The sequence below is a fragment of the Artemia sp. Qi Xiang Cuo genome, chromosome 11 (genome assembly GCF_049724085.1).
Source record: "Artemia sp. Qi Xiang Cuo chromosome 11, ASM4972408v1, whole genome shotgun sequence".
NCBI classification, from domain to species: domain Eukaryota; kingdom Metazoa; phylum Arthropoda; class Branchiopoda; order Anostraca; family Artemiidae; genus Artemia; species Artemia sp. Qi Xiang Cuo.
This window is the reverse complement of record NC_142804.1, coordinates 3,000,323-3,006,383: the sequence shown is the minus strand read 5'-3', so window position 1 is coordinate 3,006,383 and position 6,061 is coordinate 3,000,323.

The following is a 6,061-nucleotide window of genomic DNA, read 5'->3' as shown; positions in this document are numbered from 1 at the left end:
CACAAAATAAATTTTTCAAAGAAAAATAAAGAACTCCATTAAACAAAAAATGAGCAAAAATAAAATCAAATAATCTACCAAGCGTGAAACTACCACAAACCAGCATCGACAAATAAATGAAACCCAAAACGAACAGAAAATTACAATAAATAACCGAGTCAAACGCAAAACAAGCAGAAATTAACATAAGTTGGGCTCAAAACCCCCTATGCCTTCCCAAGGCCAGAACAATAAATTGCTGTTGACATCCATAAATGTGAGAAAGTTCCTGTTTTTTCATTCTCACTGACAAAAACCATAAAACAGACATGAATTGCTGTTGACATCCATAAATGTGACAAAGTTCCTGTTTTTTCATTCTCACTGACAAAAACCATAAAAACAGACATGAATTGCTGTTAACATCCATCAAAGTGAGAAAGTTCCTGTTTTTTTATTCTCACTGACAAAAACCATAAAACAGACATGAATTGCTGTTAACAGCCATCAAAGTGAGAAAGTTCCTGTTTTTTCATTCTCACTGACAAAAACCATAAAACAGACATGAATTGCTGTTGACATCCATGAAAAACATCAAATAAATTGACCAACACACATAACCATCCAAGAAAACAACCATAAAAGTGAGAAAATTCATGTTTTTTTAAGTGAGAAAATTCCTGTTTTTTCATTCTCACTGATTAAACCATAAACCACGTGGTTGGCGTCGGAGTATAAGATAGCCTTCTACTTGTGTTCAACTGTTCTCTAATAATGTTAAGTCTTCTTAACTTTAGCCAGATTCCTCACCCAGATAGAAAAACCACAGTTCTCAGTTTCAATCTTTTCTAGTTTCAAAAAGTATGACTTAAGCGTTGACTCTAACTGGCCAGTCAAGAAATTCATGCTTGAAAGTTGAACAATGTTCAACTCGAGAAATTACGAACGGCGAACATAATTGACGCTGTAGTCGTGTGTAATTTTGATTTTATCGACAAGTGGGATTATAATGTGGCACGGGCATCAGTGTTTATCCTATGCAAACTTGCGTCTTTATTGTTATTTGAAGTTCACGAATAAACCATTCCTGATTGGGATTGGAAAAGTGGTTATAGAATCTAGAATGCATATATATTTTTTTCTTTTTTTTGTATTTTACAAATGTCGTACATTGATTAAGTTCTGTTCAAGGCACAAGGTCAGTCAGGTTCTCATTCTTGCGCGCCACAGTACTTCAATCAGCAGGGAGGGAAATCTCAACAGTTTTCGATTCCCCTATCTAGCGACAGAATGCCATTTATCTCCATGTTGCAAAACAGTCGAGTCAGGGCGCGAATCGGAATCCCGCTCTGTCAGAACTTAAAGTAAATAACCATAACAGAAGTAGGAAAGTCGAGCGCATCTAATTAGTGTAGATCCCTTCAACGTTTTTTGTAAACGTTTTCTTCCGACCAAATCACCTTTCTTTTCAGACGAAGAAATCAGCCGGAAGAAAATGGACGCGAGGGTCTAGCCTGGTTTGAGAACAGCATTATGCTTACGGCAGTTTCTTACTTATTTTTAACGGTTATTTACTGCTGGTCAGAACCTAGCTTTACTCTTGATTCACAGAGATGTAATCTCGCGGTTTTTGCATTTACTCACGGTGTTTCCCTAATGACGAAATATTCTAAGTTTTGCTGGTTTGCGAGATACGTTGAAATATTTCAGCGCATTCGACTATCACATAAAAAAAAAAAAAAAAAAAAAAAAAAAAAAAAAAAAAAATACAAACCGTGCATTTCCGCGTCGCATCTCTATGAATGTAGGTCTATGTCATCGAAAAGCCGTACCTGCGAGTGACGCGAAGCGTCGCAAATTTTTTCGTACCTTTGGCAATAGTGCTTGCCATGGATTTTTCTTCGGCTGGTGGCAACCCTGGGGGTGGGACGCCATGGATTTTTTTCTTACGCTTGCCATGGATTTTTTTTTCTTGAGCTGGTGGTAACCCTGCAGGATTCAAGTTTTAACGAGGTTTGGCATAAGGAAAGATAGGATTATTTCTCAAAAATATGTCTACCACAAGCCCAGATGGGCCGAATTCGCGCTATCGAGCCAAGAAACACAGAAACTGCTGTCAAATAAGTAAGTAAAAGGTTTCGAATTTTTGTAACGCTGAAGTTTTCTAATAACATGTATCTATGAAAAATAGACCAGTTGTACAACTTATGACCATTGCCACTCAATCTATGTGGGGTATGTCATCCTTAGTGACGCGTCAATTTGACCTTTCGACCATTTTGATAAAAATGGGAGGCCAAATTGAGCAAGTGTCATGGATGGCTAAGGGATTACTCTGGACAAAACGAATAGGAGGCGCTGGTTGCTCTCTAATCAGTTTTGGTCCTTATAAAGTCCTCTAGAACTCCCAATCTCAAATTGAAGGGACACCCTCCAAAATTAATACGACCATACCTTTTATACAAAGTAACCGCAAAAAAACACGGGAGACACCTTACTCTTAACTAATTCGCGCAGGTATATTGGCTCTGTTTCCCTAAATGTTTCACTTTACCCATTTTATATATTTTATTTAGCAGTAAGCTGTAAATAAAGTTAACAATCTAATAAATGTACGAATTTCTCGTTATTCACCATTGTTTAATTAATCATTAAGTGAAAGGATTTGAACCTGTTGTAGGGGTTTGCCTAAGTGGGAGTAACATTGATTGCACAATGCAGGAAATAAATATCATTTTCCGCATTTGCCTTTGGTTCAATAACAGTTTATATAATTCACCAGTAAGTTTACCGCAGATGATTTCTGGCTCTTCATTCTCGGTGCGAACAAAAAGCTCCTCCCACTTATTTCTGCACTTATTGTCCACTTATTGGTGAGCCGACCAAGTGGTTTTGTCAGTACTTGTTCCGTAGGTGATTATTCTTTGTCTACCCGTGAAAAGATCTAATGCCGCTTATGTTTATACCTGTTTATACGTTCTCTGGAGCACTCAGACCTCGGTCCGGGTTTTTATAATGGGTGAGATAGGGAAAGATCATACTGTTAATTATATAAACTGTGGGTTTAATCAAATCAATTAAATAAGCGAGTTACAATAGCAATTTTGAATTCCACTTGACTTACTTATGGCAATACAAGGATTTGTAATGTATTGTCCAAGCAATCAAGGTAGCAATCAAGGTTGTCATTAAATTTTTTGACGAAGCAGAAAATTTATCAGAATTTTCTGAACTATGGACATTCATATCTATTGATTATGCACTTTTTTGCCCATTAAAAAAATAGATTGCATTAAAAGGCACTTTTGTGCGGCAGATTGTTGTAAAAAATGAATGATCATTATAAAACTTTTTTGTCACTATAATTTCAATGCGATAATGGCGCTTTTTTTCGTCTAAAGCCTGTTTTGGCCTGAATTTGTTATTTTACAATCTTCAAGGGACTTGATTCTTTACATGCTAATGTCATAAAACGCGTAAGATCTCTGAATTGCCGTTTGAATCCACCCTTCAGTCAAATGTTTATGACCTTAGTCTGGTTTAATTACCAAGGGAAAGCAAAAGAAAGTAAACGAAGAACAAGAACTGAAAAATAGGTAATGCATGTAAACCGATTTTTTTTTTAAAGGACGTTAAAAAAGGCAGGGCTGGAGGTTCAAAACGTTTATATTTACAATGATTTCGTATGACTGATCGTCTCATAGGTGATAAGTAATCCAAGTGCAAACGTGCATAAAAAAAACGCTAAAACGAATGTTTTTACTAAGTTTTGTTAGCTTAAACGGTTTAGAAGAATTTAAAGCATAAGTGGCATTGCAAAAAATTATCTTTTTCGAATCGGCCACAGAGTTTCCTCTCGCGTTTTTGGGAAGGAGAAGTAACGAAGAGTATCTCAGAACAGTGAACCGAATTCTTCAGTGAAAAAAAAAAAATTAAATTATGAGTTTCTTCAGTTGTCACTCTGATATATTGACCCGGTTAATCAATTGGCTTGTCGGACCAAAAAACCTTTAAGCAAAGCCAAAAAACAAACCAAGGCAACCACATTTTTTGACGAGGGGGCATAAGTTAGAAAAAAAATGTTGCTTCGCCATAAAGATGTTATTTCCTAAATACTACGGAATTAACAAGCTTTATATAGTTTTTGGTCTTATAAAGGGGGGGATGGTGGTAAATGTAAATCTTATGATATTAGAAATTATTATGAAATTATGTGGAAATAATTAACCACATATTCTGCTAAATAAACATATGATTTTGTTTCTACTTTATTTAGGAAGAGGATGCTTCCTCAGGGCACAAAAGGTCAAATATCTGTTCTGGGCCCTAAATTGATTAATTGGGCCCCATGATTAATTTTAACCTACCACATTATAGCGATTTATGCTTACTTATTAATTTTCAAATACATCAGCCAGAGGGAAATGTTTTTCATCAGCTGATTTACCCCGCCCCCCCCCCCTTTCTGCTTATGTTCAATGGCCGAAGATCCAACTCTTGTGTCTTTATTATTCTCTTTTGTTTTCACAGTAACTAAAGAGTGTGTGAGACCACTAAGATTTGAAATTTGAGTCAAAAAATTAATTAAAAAATATGAAAAAAAAAATCACGGTCGCAGTCTAGTCCTTTCTGACTTTGTTTCTCCTAAAACTGGTGAATAATTGCGTGTCATGGGCTTAAAAATGTAAGGGGGGATTAAGAAAGCACAATTTTGTCTCTAGCTGACCTTAACTTCTTTTCTTCTGAGCAATATTGTCTATTTTCAATTTTCAGGTTGTCAAAAAAATTCAGAGTTTAATTGCGAATAGACACTTTTATGTTGCAGTGGAGTACAACGAATTTTTTGTACTATTGGGTCTTTTGATATATGTCAAGCCCATTAGCTTCTTATTGTTCGTTCTATTTTAACGCTTCTTATTAAACGTCTGCATATATATTTTTTCATCTTTAACGATTCGAAAATTTTGCCAAAAAACTATCTCTGTCACAACCTTATTACTAAAAACAAGTTTGCAAACTACAACCACGGTTATGAGAATGGACTTAAAATTTTATTTAAGAACATAATAAAAAAAATAATAGCAATAAGCCAAGTGAAATTAAAGAGGGACTTCAAAACTTAGAAAGAAAAACAGAAAATACTCTGTATATCAGGGATCATGTTTTACAATTTAATTTTTTCACTAAAAACTTTCAGCGGCTGAAGGTTGTCAAGTACTTTTCTATAGAGCCATTTACAACTCATTGAACACAGCCAATTGTAATTCCAAGCATTTTGTTTACTAATTTTTCTTCAAAAAACGTTCCAGCAAAATTATTACAATTCATAACAAACATGACAATTGAATTCTAAAAGCATTTAGGTAATAAATTCTAAATTTCTTCTATTGCTCTTATCAATATTCATTCTTAGAATACTAAGTTAAAAAAAAATTAAATAAACTTTAGCTTAATAAGCGGGGAGTATGGGGCGGCTGGCAGCTTTCTTTAGGTTTTAATGTCTATTCGTTTTTAATTTTGACATCACTCATTATTATTTTAAAATCTTGTTTTTTTTCAGTAGAAGGGGAGGTGCTACTCCGACGAGAACACCCTGCTGCCACCTATAACTTTTTTGCACCCCAAATAAGGGCATCGCCTCCCTAGGGAGAAAGATTGCGTAATCGGTCAATGACCTCTTTTTCCAAGGTCGATTTGTTTGATGTTTCTATGTGTAAAAACTCCGGAACGAACGTTGCACTTGCGCATTGAATTCTAACGGGAACAATGTTATTGATCTAGGACTCGAGGGGGAAGTGAATTTCCGAGAACTTTATTGCGTAATCAAAGTGTGTCAACAACAACAACATCGACCATGACATTCGCTGAGAGCGTGCACTTACAACAACAACAACATCGACCTTGGAACACCTGTGCTGTCGACCTCAATTCACCTATCGTGAATCAATAATTCCCCTTAGAAACAACAAATTAATTCCCCTTTCTTGACAGATCAATCAATCAATGACATCATCTGTCAGACTTTAAAAATTTTCGCCTAGAAACGATTCTCCAGGAATAGATCCAAATCATTAATGTCATT